This window comes from Eleutherodactylus coqui, chromosome 1 (genome assembly GCF_035609145.1).
Source record: "Eleutherodactylus coqui strain aEleCoq1 chromosome 1, aEleCoq1.hap1, whole genome shotgun sequence".
Classification (NCBI taxonomy): Eukaryota; Metazoa; Chordata; class Amphibia; order Anura; family Eleutherodactylidae; genus Eleutherodactylus; species Eleutherodactylus coqui.
This window is the reverse complement of record NC_089837.1, coordinates 507,175,338-507,196,743: the sequence shown is the minus strand read 5'-3', so window position 1 is coordinate 507,196,743 and position 21,406 is coordinate 507,175,338.

Here is a 21,406-nt window from a genome sequence, read left to right as displayed (position 1 = left end):
ACCCTAATACTCGAACGAGCTTCAAGCTCGGACAAGTATGCTCGCTCATCTCTAGTAGCAATGTGTTAAAACACACTTTTTAAAAAGACTCATCATTTCAAACATGCCCTTTCTTTATTCAATTACATGGCAAATTGAATTAGGATCATGGCACAATATATTTTTTATTTTTTTTTTTTCTTTCAATAAATTTTTATTGTAACTTACTTTGCAAGATTATACAGATATTGCTTGAACTTTAGTTGTAATGCCTTCCCTGCATATCTATTGGCCAGAAAATGGCACTAAACATGCAGGGAAGGAAATGGAATGGACTCAAGTACCGCGTGGTGCTCGTCTCGAGTAACGAGCATCTCGAGCACCCTAATACTCGAGCGAGCATCATGCTCGGACAAGTACGTTCGCTCATCTCTAGACATGAGGTTCTCAGTAATGCGACCCTGGGCTGCGTCTCCCACTGCTGATCTTACATGTTAGTGACAGATGGCTAGGAGTCGTGAGTGTCTTTAACCCTATCATCTCTCCTTTTAGCCTGTTGGTGGGATCTATAATTACTGCCTGTGTGAGAGTGGACTTGTATGTGAAAAGGATACATCTAGAAACGAGACCTACAAAATCAAAATGCTCCTCAAGGAACAAAGAAAAATGTTGTCCAAGGCATGATCAAATTGCTCTTAAATGACCCAAACAGAAGAATCTGTAAGAAGCCAAACACAGCAAATAATTGAATCTAAGAGCTGAGAAAGTATCTGTCAGTATCTACACGGATCTACAAGAGGTTGTCAGTCTTAGGGCTTATTCACACGAGTGTATATCAGCCAGCGTTATCACGGCCAAGAGATATATGTTACCATCTGATGCATTGTGTTCCAATGCATCAGATCACACAGACGTATTCCCGCGGTTTAAAAAATATCTTCCTGGTCAGACAACGCCCGCTGCCATTAACTCCTATGGGTACCAATGACAGCGGTAGGAGAAGGGCGGTGGGAGGGAGTTTAGCAGCTTGACTGCTAAACTCCCTCCCCCTTCTCCTCTCTGCCCCTTGTCACTGTTTGCAATGGGAGGGAGTGGGGCTGGGGTAAAGCTGAGATCCGCTCCCTCCCATTGCTGGCTGCGGAGAAAGGGCGGGTCAGCTTAGCTCCGCCCATCCCGGCCACCCCCCATTGCAAACAGCCGGAGTGGAGGAGAGAGGAGGTGAGTCGGCAAAGGGGAGGGAAGGTGGCGACAGCTTAGCAGAGCATATACACTGAGCCTGTGCATCAGATGGAAGCGTGTATCAGCCGGCTGTGAAAATGGCATCCGATATACACTCATGTGAATAAGCCCTCACGGAAATAAAGTTTGTACAACTTTCTAATACGTTTTGTGTTTCCTCCTTGCTTTCAAGAGCTCTGCTTGCTGTAAGTAAATGAAAACATTGATATTCAGAGTCTACTTTCACACTATTTAGCCACGATAAAACGTCAGCCAAAAATCTCTACCGTGTGGATCATTGGATTCCAATGCATTCATTCACATGGGTAAATTATAAGCACGTGAAAAATATCGCGCCACAGAATCGTCAAATCGACGACCGCTTATGGTCGTCAATTTTTTTTGCTGCATTAAAAGATAGGTCTTGACCTGGGGGCATGGCTTGCAGGATATCCAGGATGGCAGCTCTAGCTTAAGCTCCGCTGGGCACCGTCACTTACAGCAACATTCCACATCTCCCACGGGGGAAATCTTCTCAACACTCACTACAACAACTGCCTGGGAGTGCAGAGACGACAAGGAGGAGGATGAGCCGTTCAGCTCCCCGGCGGCTGGAGGAATTTTTCATAGCGTGGGAATCCCCGCTGGCCATGACTGCACAGGGGTCCCTCTCTTCCGTCTACTGAGGAGCTCGTGCTGGATATAGAGACTGCTCCCAGACCGGACTACAGCAGAGGTGAGCAGCTCAGATAGGGGAGTGGGAGCCCTAGCCAGCAACACACAGAGGGGACATCAGGGGACGTGTCACTGATCCCCCTTCTGTGAGCCCAGAATAACAGCAGCCGCATATCGAAATCAGTGAAATACCACACAAACCTGCAAATCTGGACAAAAGTGTGGCAGATGGCATTACAAACCTTCCATCCTCTGACAGACCTGCTAAAAGAGGCCATTATTGCTTTCTGGGAATCAATAAAAGCAGACTTTAAAAGGCTATCTTGCAATGTTAACACATCTATTCAAGAGTTTAATAATAGAATTGAGAGGGTTGTGGCCTGACTGCAGTCCGGGACGGAGGCTTCCTTCTGAACTCCACTCAGTATCAGCCTTACAACGACTAATCTAAGAGATCCAGTGGCTAAAACAAGGAGATCTACCCAGCGGAAAACCTCAAGAGGAGAAGGATGTCTAAAAGGAGACCTTCTAAGCCTCAACCACAGCGTGTAGAGGACTTTTTCACAGCCTGGGGACCCGGCCGCGGCCATGTTGTAAGGAGCCGCAAGCTCCCGTCTTCCACAGCAGCAGAGGCAAGCGGGACAACAACGATCTCCATCATTGAGCCAGCGCATAGAAGAGAAAAGCCAGGTGCGAGTGGAGAATCATTGCAGGAACACCGCTCAAAAGAACCTCTGCAGAAAAGGGTGAGCTCTCCCACTGTTACACCGCAGCACATCTCTACCACATATAGTAATATGGCGCTGCCACACAGCTCCCTGCATTCCCCTCCACCTCTCCCTCTGCAAGTCTGGAAAAACAGAGACACAGGCTATCTCCCCAGTTTGTATTGCAGAATTGCTCTCACTCTTCAAATAATAGCCCTGATTCAGAAGAAGACCTAATATTAAACGTCCCAACATCAGATCAACCAGCTTCAGAAGAGTTCATAAAAAATATGATCCTAGCATTAAGGTGATCACTACAATCTGATATCAACAACATGTCCTCCACATTCCATTTCTCCTTACAAGAGCTATGCGAACGTACTGACCACATCGAAAACAAAAGGGAGGAGCTGACCACCTCTCACGATAGTGTAATTGATGTGCATTACGCTTTAGAAGAAGAAGAAGTAATGGCTATCAAACTCAAAATGACGGACTTAGAAGATAGAAGCAGGCATAATAACATAAAGTTGACAGGAGTCCCAGAAAGTCTAAACCAAGCTGACCTAAAGGAATTTTTAATAAAATTTATGTCTATACTTCTTCCAAATGCCCCTACAACAAGAGCTGGTGATACACAGAATACACAGATTACCTAAGCCCAGCTTTCTTCCAGAAAAGACCCCACGGGACGTTAGTGCAAGAATCCATTTTTTCCACATAAAGGAAGCACTGGTGCATGCATCCAGCAAAATAGAGTCCCTCCCTGACCCTTATTCTTTAATCCACGTTTACGCGGATCTAACTCCAGCTACAATGCAATCCAGAAGGGCCTTTTCACCAATCACTGCAGCATTAAGAGCCGCTAAAATGCCCTATAAATGGGGATTCCCCACAAAGCTGCTCATTCACCGTGACCGGACAACGCATGTAATAATGTCCCCTGAAGACGGAGCTAAATTGATGTCTTCATGGGAAATCCTAATCGATAATACCAAGCAGCCCACTCGCCAGACGAGATCTGAAAAGATTCCAAGCGAATGGACTCTAGTTCCTTCTACATAGAAGAATACACTAACCTGCCCCATTATGTTCTTTATCACGGTATAGCATGTACCGCTGGATCTGGTAAATAGCTCACTATGAGGAAGGCTGACACTGTCAGGTGAACTATTATTGCTGTCCCCAAGATATGCAGGCAACAATTCCTGCTCTAACTTCTGTTATGTATATTTGTTGTGTTCTTCAGGATTTCGCTATAGCTAGCCAAAAGAGCCAATATTTAGCCCTGAGATGCGATTACCCTCATGTTCTTATCGATGTTTCTGTTATAAAGTTAATTGTCTACAATTGCAGCAAGATATAGGGTATCCACACTAATGCATTACACTTTCAGGTGCGATGTTGCTTAATATTTTATCACAAAATGCTAGAGGTCTGAACTCTCCTTTTAAGAGGTTGCAGATATGGAGAGATGCTAACCAATACAAAGCAGATATCTTATGCATTCAAGAAACGCATTTCCTCCACAATGCATGTCCTAAATTTTCTAACAAACAATATTCCCAGATGTATATGGCAAACGCCCAAAAGAAAAAACATGCTGGAGTTTGCATAGCATTTAGAGCATCCATCAACTTCACATTGACTGAACAAATTATAGATACTAAAGGCAGGTATTTGGTGTTGGTAGGCAACCTAGATGGCAACCCAATCACCATAGCAAATATCTATGCCTGTAACAAAGGACAGATCTCATTCCTAAACAAAATCATAAAGAAAATAAAAAATAAACAAATAGGCAGCCTTGCCATTTGTGGAGACGTTAATGTAATATCAGACGGTGCCATCGATTCCAAAACAAAACACAGAACTTCCCCTATCCTTCTTCCATGGCTCCACAAAGAATCTCTTTTTGACTCCTTCAGATGCCTAAACTCATCTTCCAGGGAGTTTACGTTTTACTCTCCCTATCACAATTCCTTTTCACGTATAGATATGTTTTTGGTAGACAGACGGACACTTCCCAAAGTTATTATTTTAAACATAGGTCCAACTACCTGGTCAGATCATTCTCCGATATGCCTGAAGTTGGACTTGGGGGAGAGACGTGGTAGCACACGATTATGGCGTAATAATGCAAATTTACTTAAGACCCCAGTGTACAACTCCTTAATTAATAAATCTTTGACAGAATACTTTGAAATAAATGTAATTCCAGAAACTAATATTGTTTCAGTCTGGAACGCCCACAAAGCGTATATCAGAGGAGTCCTGCTCAAAATCAGTGCCCAACACAAGCAAACAAAAAATACCCAAATAAACAATATTCTAACCCAAATAAAATCTCAAGAAATAATCTTTCAGAACCACCCTACAGAAAAAGACCAAGCAACATTAATGTCTTTGAGAAGGGAGCTAAAATCAATTTTATTAGAAGAATACAATAAAAACACAAAATGTATGCGAGCAAACTACTATTCTTCCTATGACAAACCTTCAAAACTGATGGCAAATATTGCAAGGAAAAGACAAAACCAAACCAAAATTCCGCACATCTTAACGTCAGACAATCATAAGATAAAACTATCTCACCCACAAGACATAGCAGAGGAATTTGACAGATTTTACGCTAAACTATAAAATCTAAAAAATGACCCTTTGACGACCCAACCAAACTCGACTATAAATAGTAAATTCCTACAAAAAATGAACTTTCCCACAATCTCAGACAAGACACAAGAACTAAATAAACCTATCTCTGAGATCGAAGTGACCCACACTATCAAAAACCTGAAAAATTTTAAATCACCGGGACCAGACGTTTTTTCAAATGAATATTATAAAACTTTCACAAAGATATTGTCTCCACACCTTACTAAAACATTCAATGAAGCTATGTCCACGGGCAACTTACCACAAGAAATGCTACAAGCTATTATAGTAGCCATTCCCAAACCAGGTAAAACAACAGATTCCCCAGCTAACTTCAGGCCAATCTCACTACTAAATACGACACAAAAATGTATTCAAAAATTTTAGCCACAAGGCTCTTAGAGATATTACCTAATATCATACTCAGTGACCAGGTGGGATTTGTCAAAGGTAGACAGGCTGCAGACGGCACCAGAAGAGCACTAAATTTGATTGCAAAGATGGGGACGAGTCGTGCGCATTCTCTCCTCCTTGCCCTGGATGCAGAGAAGGCGTTTGATAGACTCCATTGGGAGTTTGCCTTCGCCACTCTCCAGAAGTTTGGTATAAGGGAGAACTTCTTTAAAGTAATCCAGTCTCTCTACACAAATCCACCTGCTAGAGTTTTGATCGATGGAGCTCTGTCATCACCATTCCAAATAACCAATGGAACCCGCCAAGGTTGCCCTCTTTCTACATTAATATTCATAATAATCATGGAACCCCTGGCGGAATTGATAAGAACCTCCCCAGAAATTCAGGGCTACTCAATGGGAAACAGACAAGACAAAATTGGATTATTTGCTGATGATGTGCTTCTGACCCAGACGAGTCCCCTGAGCTCCTTGAGAGCAGTGGAAAATATTGTGAGATCATTTGGAATAGCCTCCTACTACAACTTAAACATAAGCAAATCCCAAATCCTAGGCATAAATATCAATACATCCTTACAAACAGCCATACAGAAAGAATTGGCATTACAATGGTCCTCTACAATTCCCTTCTTAGGTATTAAATTATGTCATGCACTAAATGATATCATTCCCATAAATTTCAATCTTTTACGTCACTCGCTACAATTAGATTTAAATTGCCTTGAAAAGCAGGAGCCATCATGGTTTGGAAGAATAGTCTGGTATAAAATGCTGATATTGCCAAAAATCCTATAGACCTCAATAGCTGAGAGCTGCCCCTGATTGGTCCTTGCGCTGAGCCAATCAGAGGCAGCACTCACCCATTCATGAATTCATGAATGGGTGAGTGAGAGCTGCCTCGATTGGTGAGGGCTGTGACCAATCAGAGGCAGCTCATTCAGCAGGCGGGGATTTTAAATCCCCGGCTGCTAAATACTACTCACGGCAGTTCAAGAGAACTGCCGGCCGGCCGCGGCTGAACTCCGTCTGCCGGGACAAGGTGAGTATATATATTTTTTTACTTTTTACACAGTTTTGGATGATTTTCAGGGAAGGGGTTATATTTTTAAGCCCTGCCCGAAAATTCATCCTGAGATCACCCGCAGCCCATTACTTTCAATGGAGCTGGCTGTATTGCTGGCTCCATTGAATTCAATGCGCTGGACAGCGCTGTACTGCTCCTGCCCGTTTCTAATGAAACGCGACTAGGAGCAGATTTTTCGGGTGATTTTTCGGCCCCGGTCACGCGATTTGTGGATGCACTTCCGTCATGCGATCCGCAAATCGCGGCAAAAAATGTCTGTGTTACCGAGGCCTTAAACCAATAAAAAAACATTTGAAATAAATAATAATAGAAACGAACATGCAGAAAGCAAGATGGAGGAAATTGTTAAATCCCATAATGATCTGATAGATGCTCATTATGAGCTAGAGGAAACTGTTGACAAGCTAAAAAACAAACTCACTGACTTAGAGGACAGAAACAGATGAAATAACGTCAAGTTCCGTGGAGTGCCAGAAAAGTCTCATCATCAGACATCTCAGCATATATAACGCATGCTACCAGAAATACCTGACCGTGATCTGAAAATAGACAGGGCCCACAGATTACCTAGGCCCACATTCCTACAAGAAACAAGTCCAAGAGACATTATAGCATGAATACATTATTAGCAGACAAAGGAAGGCTAAATGTATGCTGCAAAGAAGCTTCAGGCACTCCCTGGACCCTACTCTGATGTGCATCTCTATATTGATTTGTCCCAAGCCATCTTAGAAGCAAGAAGGGGTTTTGCCAATATTACAGCTACTATGAGAAAGCCAGGAAAGTGGGGTTTTCCAACAAAAGTACAGATAGTCCCTGACTTGCGAACATTCGACTTGCGAATTTTGCTAGTTGCGAACAATCTGTTCTGCACAGTATGATGTAATGCTATGGCATTACATCATGCTGTGCAGGGACCGGAGAGGCTTCTATCAAGCCTGATAGAAGCCTGTCCGGTCACATCGCGGTTGCTGGGCAGCCGGGGGCCTTCTGAAAGGCCCCAGGGCTGTCTATGCAGAGCGCCTAGCAAGCCGTGCGCTTGATAGGCACTCTGCATAGGCAGCCCTAAGGGCTTTCAGGAGGTCCCCGGCTGCCTAGCAACCACACAGCGTCCCGCGATCTCATCATGGGACGCTGTACGGCCCCCTGAACGTCGGGTGCAGGCTGTTTCTTACAGCGGGCACCCGGCGGCAGCAGTTCCGACGAGCCGCGCCGCTCGTCAGAACTGTTAACACTGTAAATACCGCTGTCAGAGCGGTATTTAAAGTGTTAACAGTTCCGACAAGCGGCGCGGCTCGTCGGAACTGCTGCCGCCGGGTGCCCGCTGTAAGAACAGCCTGCACCCGACGTTGTATGGAGCGGGATCCACCCGCGATCCCGCTCCATACTACTACTTGTTCGACTTGCGAACAAAACGGACTTGCGAACGGGCTCCCAGAACGGAACCTGTTCGCAAGTCGGGGAGTAACTGTAATTGCAACGAACAACAATACAACCCATATCTTTTATGAACCACACAAAGCAGAGGAGATGATGAAAACTTGGGGCATCTCTGTCCCTGCCCTGGCCCAGAGACAAACACCTACAGACAGAAGCCCAAAGCGCCCTGGGCCTTCCAGATCCCACAACTCCAAGTCTCCAGGCTAAAATAGAAACATAGTACATTAACCTACAATTCACCGTCAGTGGAACCCTATAGCTTCACATTAGGAGTGACTGCCTGACCAGCCGAACTTTGCCCCCCTCCCCCCAGGAATTTTGCAAACGAAAAGTGCTTGCTTACACCGTCATGTAAACTGTTTTGCATCTCTTTGTGTTCTTTTTAATTTCAACTTTTTTTCTACATGGATCCTTTACTCAGTATTTCAATGTTGGTACTAAACATACTGGATCTTATTTTTCTATTTTCTCTAATTCATCTAGAAAAATCCTAGACCTTTACTGTACGCCTTCAGGCGATTGTTGCGTTTGGTTTGGTTATTGTGTTTTTTAAGGCATCCCCGAGGATCTTTACCACATCCACCGTCCGAGTGATATCTGACTAATGAAGCCATGGCTCTGAAAATTATGTCACGGAATGTCAACATTCTGAATTCCCCATACAAAAGGAATGCGGTCTGGAGGGACACCTTTGCTGATGTGGGAGATGGCTGAGAGGTTCACCATTTTGTCTGTATTTTCTGTATTTTTATCAACTGTGAAGATGCTATATTGTGTCTCTAATCTAATCATATGGGGGAAGGGAACATTGCCCCCCCCCATCTCCACAAGAATTGAAGGAGCAGTGCTTTGTGTCCATAAACTGGTAAAACTGATTATAACCAGTAGAGAACTTATCCAGGAATGTCTTTATGTAAAGGGACAGGAAATGGCTGGAGAGAAACACAGGAAGTATTCCCTTCGGACAACGCTTCAAGAATGAATAGAGCATGCTCAAGGACAGCTCCTCCCTGGTGAATGATCTCACAGCTACCTCACAAATACCTCCCTCTGAGAATGACCTATCAGCGCACAAAATAATGTAACTGTATCCTAAATTACCTAACTTCCTGTGTTGAAACTTTATTTAAACTTATACCCGTCTAAATAAAGATGGACTCTTTTGGGACAAATGATGTAGACGTGTAGTCTTTGAAAGGCTCTCCAGGCCTGTACATTATTTCTATCTAATATGGCACCCACAGTATATCGAATAGCGAAAATTGCGCTAACACTGATAACGTCGACATTGTATGTATGCAGGGGACATATTTAATTGAGTCAGACCACAACGGAATGTCACATTAAAAATTCCCACAGATAGCCTGTGCCTGCGCACCAAAAAAACAAGCAGGGGTGATGATTGCCTTTAAAGAAACGCTGCATTTGTTATAGATTCCCAAATTTTGGACCCTAAGGGGAGATTCATAACCTTGATAGGTTCCCTTAAGAACACAAAAATGACACTAGTTAACATTTATGCCCCAAAGTAAGACGCAGTGGTGGTTATCTGCGGTGACTTCAATGTAGTCCCTAACAGGTCTTTAGATACCTCAGGAGCAAGAGTGAGGGGTGGTGCTACATTGGGAACTTGGTTACAAGGGGAAGGGTTGTATGACACATTTTGGTGTCTTAATGCATCAGCGAGGCACTTCTCTTTCTACTCTCCGAGGCACAGGACATTTTCCTGAATAGACCTTTGTCTAATTGATAGGGAGACACTGCCGTATGTGTCTGAGTCATCAGTTGGCACTGCGACATGGTCGGATTATGCTCCGCTGAAGATAGTTCTGTCCTTGGGGAATTTTTGTTTGGTTTGCCCTATGGGTTGTATTTTAATGAATTACAATAAAATTTAGTTTTAATTATTTAATCTATACTGTGAAGGGCCTTACTACTTGAATAGATTTTTGCCTCTGTAATTAATGTCCTTGGGAAATACTCTAAAGCCGCATAGACAATGGAGAAATAACACATATTTGATGAGCATACCTAAATTTTAAAAATGAGTTAAATTCACCACTAAACAAATATTTTAAACTAAACGACACCCCAGAAATTGACCCATTAATATCTTGGAGAGCATACAAAGCATTTGTGCAAGTTATCTTCATAAAACTAGGCACCATATACAAAAAAGAGGAATCCGCTAAGGTAGATACTCTACTATCTCATATCCAATCCATAGAAAGGGAATTACAAAGTTCCCCCTCTGAGAAAGCTCATAACACTATCTTCAAACTGAGAAACAAATTACGTGAGATCACAATAGGAGACTTTGATATAGCAGTTAGGACACAACGTGCATCACAATATTCCTCTCTACACAAGCCTTCTTGGTGGATAGCCAATCTAGTTAAGAAAAAAGTTACCTAACTTGGGGTCCCATATGTATGGTCTCCAAAGGAGAAAGATGCTAAATTGTCACACCCGAATCTAATAGCGGACATCTTCTGCTACTTCTATAAACTCTTATATAATCTAAAAGAAGATGCTTATACGATCCAGCTGTTAATAATGCAAACAGCCAACTTTCTACAAAAAGAAAAACCTTCCAAAAATCTCAACCTTTCAAGCTGAAACTATGGATAAACAAATAACATATTCTGAAGTTGTGGAGGTGATCTCTACCATCAAAAACCAAAAGGCACCTTGCCCAGATGGCTTCTCAGCCAAATATTAAAAACAATTGTGACAACTGTCTCCCCTTACATTGTTAAATCTTTTAATATGGCATTAAACCAAAGGCATTTCCCTGAGGAAATGCTTCAAGCCACGATAGTGGCGCTCCCTAAACCCAGGAAGGAACCCAACGTACCTGCAAAATGTAGACCAATTTCATTACTTAGCACAGATTTTAAAATCTACGCCAAGGTGCTGGCCAGCAGACTTTTGAAAATAATCCTGACGAATCCTGAATCCCATGCACTCAGTGGAGTCCATCAAATTATCTTCAACATTGCTGGCCATTGACGCTGAAAAAGCCTTTGATAGAATCCACTGGGGCTATGCCTTTGAAACTTTGAAGGGTTTCGGATTTGGAGAAACAGCAATACATGCCACCCAGGCCCTGTACTCAAATCCTTCTGTGAGGGTGTTGGTGGACCTTTTGCCATAACTAATGGCACACAACAAGGGTGTCCGCTTTCTCCGCTGGTGTTTGTCCTAAATATGAGCCGTTCGCTGAAACAATAAGATCTGACAGGGGAATTAGAGGTATCCCCTTAAGCTCAAGACAACACAAGATAGGCTTATTTGCTGATGACATTGTATTAATGCTTTCTAACCCCCTAGAATCATTGAGAGCTTCCCAGCAGATACTCGATCAATTTAGCAAAGTGTCTGACTATAAACTTAATGTGGAGAAAACTCAAATTCTGGGCTTAAATTTATCTAAAGATCTTACAACAGCTATCTTATCGGAATATTTGGGAGTGACCTTAACCACTCCACTTGATGATTTAGAGAGGGAAAATTTCCCTCCACTGATATCATCCCTACAGAAGGAATTAGACTTATAGAATAATGACATATAAGATGACAATACTATATATATTTAGAGCTCTACCGATACATATCTCTAAATCTACCCTGGCCAAATTGCAAAGACAGGCGTCCGGATTTATCTGGGGGGGGGGGGGGGAAGGAAACCCTGTCTAACCCTTTCTATCCTAGCCTTACATAGGAAACATGGAGGAGCAGATGTCCCCAATATAGAACCGTATTATAAAGCTAACATATTAAACCAAGAAAAATATTGGATAGATAGCAATCTTAGCTGGAAGGGTTTGGAAGAAGGTTTCCAATTGGAAAGTCACTCATTTCATTGTTCTACGCATCCTCTCTGACAGCTATGCCAGATTATGCACGGTTGGAATTGGTGACCTAGAATTTATCTCCTCCAATGATGGCTACTATTGAGGCATGGCAATTCCTTACCTGCATGCTTGTGCCTAGCAATGACTATTGCAAGCCTATATTACCTATAGGAATCCTGGGATAATGAGAGTAGATGATTTTTTTTCTACACACCAACTAAGATCTTTTGAACAGCTACAAATAGAATATCATGTGCCAGATAATGATAGATTTCAACATTTTAGAATCAGCTCCTTTCTTAAGAAATCTCCCATATACAGCGGAAATTCCTAATGAATTCATAAAAACGTTAAACATAATACTAAGAGCGGCTAAATCTGAGACGAGGAGGTTTTATAACACCTTGACAGGTAACTACGAACCTACAAAAATAACTTAAATGTTATATTGGGAAAGGGAGTTAGGCGAAAAATTCCCCATGGCAACATGGAAAAAGGCCTTTGCAACAGCTCTAAAAGCCACAAAAGGGGGTAGCTATACTGGTGTTAGTGCAAATTTTCGCTATTCGATATACTTTGGGTGCCATTTTAGATAGGAATTATGTACAGACCTGGAGACCTTTTCAAAAGATCACACGTCTTACATCATGTGTCCCAAAAGCTTCTACTTTTATTTAGGTGGGTAAAAGTTTATGTAAGGTTTCAAATCAGGAAGTTAGGTAATTTAGGATACAGTTACATAATTTTGTGTGCTGATAGGTCATTCTCATAGGGAGGTATTTGTGAGGTAGCTGTGAGATCATTCAGTTGGGAGGAGCTGTCCTTGAGCATGCTCTATTCATTCTTGACTTGTTGTCTGAAGGAAATACTTCCTGTGTTTCTCTCCAGCCAGCCATTTCCTGTCCCTTTACACAAAGACATTCCTAGATAAGTTTTAAACAGGGGAAAAAAACGGTTTGACCGTGCTTTTGGACACAAAGCACTGCTCCTTCAATTCTTGTGGAGGTGGGGGGGGGCGATGTTCCCTTCCCCCAGAGGAATAGATTAGAGACACAATATAGCATCTTCACAGCTGATAAGAATACAGAAAATACAGACAAGATGGTGAACCTCTCAGCAATCTACCACACTGGAAACTTTTAGCAAAGCGGCTTGAAAAATTCATTCCCCTCTTGATAAATCCCGAACAAACAGGATTCATCAGAGGAAGAGAGGAAAAAGACAACTGCATTAGACTGCTGCATGCCGCAAGATATGCTCAAACACAGAATATTCCTTTCGCTTTCGTAAGCTCGGACGCAGAAAAAGCTTTCGACCGGGTCAACTGGTCCTACATGAAGCACGTCCTTTCACACTTTAGTTTCCCTCCTGACTTTATATCAGCCATATTTTCGTTATATGCTGCACCCCATGCCAGGCTAAAAATAAATAATATTTTGTCTCCCCCCCCCCCTTTGATTTAAATAATGGAACACGGCAGGGCTGTCCGCTGTCGCCGGTTCTATTCATTCTCTCCATTGAACCCCTTCTGTAAAAGATCAGGAAAGACTCAGCGATCCAGGGGTTATGGGCCGGCGAGGTAGTCCTCTCTACCACAGCATACGCAGATGATATTATCTTTTTGATCTCGAACCCGGAGAGGGGGCTCCCTCGGCTTACCACCCTTCTGGAAGAGTTTGGAGTCATCTCTAACTTTAAAATAAACTACTCCAAGTCCACGGTTCTTAATATCTCCATTCCGTTAGCCCACCTCAAAGATCTGAAGAGTAAATCCCCGTTCTCTTGGTTTAATTCCGACATAGATTTTTTAGGCATAAAATTTACTAAGAAGGCAGAGGCTCTATACTCAGCAAACTTTATTCTCCTTCTAACCAAGATTAGAAATCTACTCCGTTCATATGATCTCCCCTTCATATCCTGGCTGGGGAGGAAGAACATTCTGAAGTCGTATGTTCTCCCGATAATTCTATACAATATTCGACTACTCCCTATTTATATTCCAAACACTTTCTTTAAAACAATACGAGTAGCCTTCTCGAAGTTTGTTTGGAGAGGGAGAAGACCAAGACTGCCTCACTGTCTATTGACAAGGAGGAAATGTGAAGGAGGAGTGGACTTACCCTGCCCCAGGGAGTACTACTTGGCCACCCAACTTAGTCTTTGATGGAAATGGCGCACCCGGCTAAAGACCCTCTGATTCTTATGCTAGCCAAGTGCTCGTATGGCCCCACCATTTTACACGATCTGTGGTTCCCCAACGTGAAGGCCCGTAGTGTAGGAGGGCGTAATCCGCTGCTTAGAGGGACATTCGAGACCTGGAATAAATTTAGAGACTCACTAGCTCCCTGCCCTTCCCCTCTCACTCCATTGAGCGCTTTGCATAGAATTCTAGGACTTAGGTTGGACGCTTGCTCAGTTAGTTCTTGGCTATTATTTAAAAATAAGACTCGGAAGTACACTCATTGGCCCACAAACCTACCTCTGCAATAATAGCGGAGCTGCTCCCCAACCACAATCTCACATTCCTAGCTCTAGCACATGTGAACAAAACGATTACGGACTTCTTGAAGGTTCACAAAATATCTAGACCAACAACCCTATTTGAGACTGCACTAGCAGAAAGAAACCCAAACAAAAGGAAGGTGGCGTATATTCGCAAACAATTTGTTGCTCCCCCAACTCATACAAAACCCACCTTTGTTACTTCCCGGGAAAAAGAGCTAGGGATCTCCCTCACCCCCAGCGAAACGCAGCTCATTCTTAGAACAGCATATGGGTTATCCCCTTGTGTCACCTCACAGGAGTCGCACTACAAGTTATTGGTGAAGTGGTATAGAACCCCTCAATGGTTTTATGATCACAAACTGGCTTCGCAGGACAGGTGTTGTAGATGCGACTCGCAAACTGGGTCATTCCTTCATATCTGGTGGGACTGCCCCTCCCTGCGATCTTTCTGGAAAAATGTCAGATGTGTGCTGAAAAAGCTATCTCCAGGTTTAGCCCTCTCCCCCAAAATGGTTCTCCTGTGGAAGCCTACAGCGGCTTTTCATCCCCTAAAACATGACCGACATTTTTAGAGGCAAAAAAAAAGCTGCACCCTGGAAATCCCTCGCTCTGCAAAAATCCTCAGGATGCCTTCCAGTGCCTACATAGAGACACCTGTAAGCTTTTTTTTTTATTAAATCAAGTTCTATTAAAGTTTTTGAATAGTTTCACATATAGTACAACAGTAAAATATATGGAGGCAAAGATACAAGATATCATAAATCAAGGTTGAAATAGGTTCTATAACATATTATGGAATAAACATTGGAGGGTCTTTCTTTGAGAAGCATCTGAAACGGTTCAGGTAGCTTTATATAACAAGGTCCTCAAAGAAGGGACCCTCTTGAGAGATCTGCACTCCGATGAAAATTAAAATCCAATGGTAACAGACACGAGACACAAGACACATGAGGGAGGGGTAACACAGCTTGAGAAATATTGTAGCTAAGAAAGATGGAAGCAAGGTGTGCGGGTATGAGGGGGAGGGTACGGAGGGAGGGGAGGGGGGGATGCTCGTCCAGTCTATGTAAAGTGGGGTCATCCTCTAAGTGATAACGGATCCCGGAGAGTGCTTGTCGCCACACCTCTGTAAGCAAGGGTTGAACAGGGGCTCCTACTCACTGTAATGACCTGAGTGAACGTCTCGCCGGGAAAGACAGAGTCGGCGTGGAGTCCCTCTCGAGGAAGGGGGGGGGGAATGACTCTTTATAGCAGGCGGGAGGGTATTCTCTACTGGGATGACTAACGACTTAGATCGACTTAGATCAAGAGGTTCGCCTCAGTTCTCTCCAAGGACCCCATGTGTGTAAGAACTTATCGTGAGCTCCTCTGGACCAGCTAGAGAGTTCTTCTAAAATGCAAATAACGTCCACCCTCGCCATCCATTGAGTTACTGAAGGAAGGTTTTTTTGGAGCCACAGAGTAGGTATCAAGACTTTAGCGGCATCTATCAAGAAGGCAATGAGTCTATTCTTCTTTGGGTGAAACGCAGGAGACGGTCTCCATAAGAATATCATCTCGGGTCAGAGGTGAAGAGCCGAGGCCATTTTCTTCATGACCTCTTCCACCTCCCTCCAAAAGGGTGCCAGCACTGAGCAACTCCACCATATATGGAGGTATGATCCTGGTTCTCTGTCACATCTCCAACATCTCCCATGTGGTGCTAATTTGTAAGCGTGGAGCCATTGTGGCGTTTTATACCACCTGACAAGTAGTTTGTAGTGGCTTTCTTGAGCCAATACGCACGGAGATAGGCCGAATCATGTGTTCAGAATTGACTGTGTGTTGGAGAGAGTGATGTCTAACTCATTTTCCCATGAAAGTAGGAAAGAGGGTTTGGTTGAGGGTGTTCTTATAATAAATTGTTTCCGAACCGACGCTAATTTCCTATGTTTTGGCTTGTGTCCCTTCAATGCTTTCTCAAAGTGCGTCAGAGGTCTGGTGGAGAAAAATCTTTTGAATAATTCAGCGAATATCTTCTCTACAGACGCCTGTTGCAGAAAGGAAAAGCTGTGTTGCGGTAGTAAGATTTTAAGGACGTCGGAGGGGTTTTTATGTGCTAGTGCTTGGAGGTCTCCTACATTAAACGAGCTGAGGCTTTTCCACACTGACCTGGAAGCAAGGTCGAAGGGAATGCTTAGAAGTTTCGGTATGGAGTGGAGCAAGCGGGGATGGGTCTGGGGCCAAATTCCCTCTCAGATCGGCCCATGTTTCACAAGGACCTCTAATCAGGGGATTATAGTCTTTGGATCTACATTTGATTTTTGAGGGGAACCATAGATCTTCTATGAATGAGTCATCTCCCGCGTTCTCTGCCAAAGAGGCAAAGAGCTGATCCTTTATTGGAAGAACCAAGTCCATCCAATAGCCTATGTGTGAGGCCCGGTATAAGTCCTGGATGTTTGGAAGGTCAATGCCGCCCTCCACCCCTCTTTTAGTCATCAAGCTGTAGGCCAGCCTCGGTCTCCTCTGCCTCCAGACGTACCCGGTAAATGCCTTGCGCAATGCTCCAAAGAAGCTCATTGGAAGATGGATGGGGAGCATCCTTATTTTATAGAGTACTATGGGTAGAATGTAGGTTTTTAAAATATTCTTCCTCCCAAACCATGAGATACGAGGGATATCGTATAAACTCAGTAGATTTTTAATCTGACCTAATAGGGGCGGGAAGTTAGCTGCATACAGGTTATGTAGCTCCTTAGTTATTTTGACTCCCAGGAAGTCTAGCAAAGAGTCCGCCCAGGTGAAAGGAGAGTTCTCTTTTAATTGTCTACTCCGGTTCGCTGGGATAGACACGTTGAGAACCGTTGACTTCCCATAATTAATTTTGAAGTTAGATATTAAACCAAAGCTATGGAGAAGCTCTATTAATTTGGGTAGGCCCTTCTCAGGATTTGACACCAGAAAGACCATGTTGTCTGCAAAGGCGGTTGTGTTGAGGATATGATGTCCCCATGAAAGTCCTGTGATCTCTGGGTCGTGCCTTACTAGTTGAAGGAGGGGTTCCAGAGCCAAAACAAATAACGTGGGGGATAGTGGGCAGCCCTGGCGGGTTCCATTCTTAGTATTAAAGGGGGCTGAGAGAATTTCATTTATTTTGAGCCTGGCATATGGGGCCACGTACAGGGAGAAGATGGCAGAGACAAAGGCCGGGGGAAAGTTGAAGTGGTCCATAACCTCCTTCATATAGGCCCAGTCGACTCAGTCAAACGCCTTTTCCGCGTCTGTGCCTTCAAGAACTAATGGAATGTGGCGATTTTGGGCTAGGCGTATTGCGTGAAGTAATCTACGGCAATTGTCTCTGCCCTCCCCCGCACGAAACCCGCCTGCTCCTCATTGACTAGAAGGGGAATAAAACTCTCCATTCTTTTAGCCAGGAGTTTGGCCCATAATTTAATGTCAAAATTGATAAGGAAGATCGGGCCGTAGTTGCCACATATCTCCGGATCCTTATCCTGCTTATGAATCAAAGTTATGTGCGCTTCAACCGCTTGTTTGGGCAGGGTGGCTCCTTTTATCAATGCATTGAAAAGTTCAGTGAGTCTGGGAACCAGAATTGAGCTAAAGGCTTTATAATATGGGAGATTTAGGCCGTCCGGACCCGGGCTCTTGTTATGGGGGCATGAGGCTAGGAGCTGTTCTACTTCTGATTGTGTTATTGAGTCCAATAGTGAGATAGCTTGACTGTCGCTCAGTTTCGGGAGCTGCGCATTGCGCAAGGAGGTCTCGTTCAGCCTTTTTATGTCCAAGCCCTCAGGAAGGGGGGTATCCTGTCTAATGTCATACAGACGAGAGTAAAAATTCTGGAAGGCGTTAGCTATTCCAGCTGAAGAAGTCGCCAACGACCCTGTAGGAGTCTTTATAGACTTAATGAAACTTTTTGCGCGTGCTTTCTTTATTAATGCGGCCATGAGTTTGCTCCCTTTATTGCCTTGAGCATACACTGCATGTTTAAAGTATAAGTGTTTTCTATTAAATCTTGACTCCAGGACTCAGTTCGGTCAGGTTGTCCATGATGGTCTTAGTTTGGGACAATTTCGCCTGTAGCTCTAATTTAGAAATTTTGTTAAGTTTGTCGTCTATGGCTTTTTGTTGGGGTTTTTTAGTTTTGGAACCTAAAGCTATTAATAGACCTCTTGTAAAGGCCTTGTGGGCCTCCCAGATCACCGGGATCTCCGGACCCCCCTCAGCGTTCAGAAGGAAATATTCTTCGATGAGTTTGGTGAGGCGCTCTCTTTCCTCAATTGGATCTAATAGGGAGGCATTGAGACGCCATCTCCACTCTTTAGGTTTGGGATGTAATGAACGCAGATCAAGGTGGATCGGGGCGTGGTCGGAGATAGTTATTATGTCAATTTTAGCTCCACCTAAGTACGTCAGGAGGTCAGAGGAGACGAAGAGGTAGTCCAACATTTGGTATGACTTATGTACTTGGGAATAGAAGGTATAATTCTTCGTAGAGGGGTTCAGGAGATGCCACACGTCCACCAAATTAAGACCCTGGAGTACTCGTGAGAGCCTCCTGAGTTTTGGCTGAGAGATGTGTGATCACCCCGTTGAGGAATCGATCAGGGGGGAAGGACTACATTGATATCTCCACCTAAGATCAGGTGGCCCTCCATGAAATGACTCAGAGTTGTCAGTTGCTTGATTAACCAAGGAATTTGGTCTACGTTCGGGGCATAAAGATTTGCAATGGTCATTTTCGTATTATTAACTAGCCCCTTTAGAAAGAGGGCTCTGCCCTCTCCGTCCCTGTATTGGGAGATGCAGGAGAAGCTGAGGGATTTGTGGAAGTAGGTTGACACCCCCTTGGAGGACGAGGAGGGATGGGCGCAGTGGAAGCCCTGCTCAAAATGTCTACCCAGAAGGGAGAGACATCTAGCTTTTTTAAAATGCGTTTCCTGCAAAAGAAGAATTTTCGTACCATACCTTTTGGCCATCAAGGAGACGTTATGCCTCTTCATCGGGGAATTGAGACCTTTCACATTAAAGGACGTGATCCGTAGGTCGTCCATCATACGGAAGGCGGTTCTACTTCAACAGGGTAAGTCTATCAGTCAGGTCACTCTGCTAGGATATAAGAGTAGAATTACGATGTATCGAGACTGGTATTCAGGCTCGCGGAGGCGTTTTGCGCCTTGGTTTAATTGTTGGGAGGAAGGCAGGAGTGTGGACGGGTAGGGATTGGGAAACACACAAGGTAGGGAGGGTGAGGGCACTCGAGTCCGGACGCAAGGGTAAAGGGTAAACAAATAAGTACTCTAAAAGAGGTAAGAAAGCTTGTATAGAGAAAATTGGAGTGAGTCTCCTAAGATCGGAGAAGGATCCGGAGAGCTCTCTCCAAAGGTGTTTGTGAGCGAGGAAGAGTGAACGCCGCACTGATATAGTTAGACGGTAAGGCTTGTACATGGTCCAACTCAGCGGCACAACCTCGGGACCAATGAGGTGGGGGATATAAATAATATAAACATAGAAGTATAAGCATACTTAAAGAGAAGGCAAATTAGAAGCCTATTAACAGACAGCAGATAATGTTAAACGTATAATGAACGTAATAGTAGTCAGTAAGATTTTATAACTTAAGAGGCACAAATATTAGCTCTGTGGTGGACCATATAGGAGTGACAGCAACTCTTTTTGTCAACTCCTTTCAGCAGTGTGAATGCTGAATGACTATGATGGTGAGATATGGTCAAGCCACAGAGCTCCTTAAACTTTATGTGGACAGATGTCCATCAAATCTGAACATGTGGGAGCATAGGAGGCAGCGCCTCGATTCAGGTGTCATCTACCGTGGGCTCCTCTCGAGCCTTCTTCTTTTTTCCCCTAGGGGATTTCGTGTTTGCTACCGGTTGCCACCTTTCTGGGGGATCTAGAAGAGGCAGACTTGGGAAGTCGGGGATCGGCAGCCAACATGGAAGATCTATGGGTTCCATTTCTAAGATCTGCCAACAGTTCCACAATTCCTCTGGAGAGCGAATGTTCAGCTTACGCCCTTTGTGTGAGATGCTAATGCCGAAAGGAAAGAGCCACGCATATTTAATGTTTTTTGCCCTTAAAGCGTCCAGAAGGGGGCGTAATAAGCGGCGTTTTGCGAGCGTGGATGGTGCAAGATCCTGAAATAATTGTAGTGGGGAGTCCGCATAAAGAAGGTCTTTGTGGTTTCTTGCTGCTCTCAGAATCGCTACAGCGTCTGGGAAGTTTAGCAGTTTACACACAATGTCTCTTGGTGGTTCAGATGTTGAGGGCAGGGGCCTCAGGGCCCTATGGATGCGTTCTATAGAAATACTGTCTGCTCTTTCTGCGCCCAGAAGGAGAGAGAAGATCTCTTTGGCGATCTTAGGAAGCGCCTCAGTGGCCTAGGTCTCTGGGAAGCCCTTTATGCGTATGTTATTGCACCTGTTCCTATTTTCGATATCCTCCTGAATAATAAGGACTTTATTGAGGTAGGCGTGATGTTCGACCAGCACTTTCTCCATGTCGAGTGCATGAGCGGAGATGGAAGCAGAGGAGGATTCCAAGTCCTCCACTCTTCTGTCTAGGTGATTCATTTCTTCCTTGATTTCCCCTAGCTCCACAAGCACTGGTTTTATAGTGGAGGTCATGAGGTCCCTCATAAAGGTTTTAGAAATGCTCTCGCCCTCCTCTCCTTCTGAATCCGCATCTTCCTCTCTGTCTGTACCGGCTGCTCTGCTGGGCTCTTGGGTGGGCGTCATCCTGGCAGAGTCATGCAGGGACCGAGCGCTGCGCTCTTTCGGGTAACGCTGCATATCTACTTGTCCCTTATTTGAACGGGGGGTGCCCTGGGGATCGCTGCTTCTCTCCTTGCTT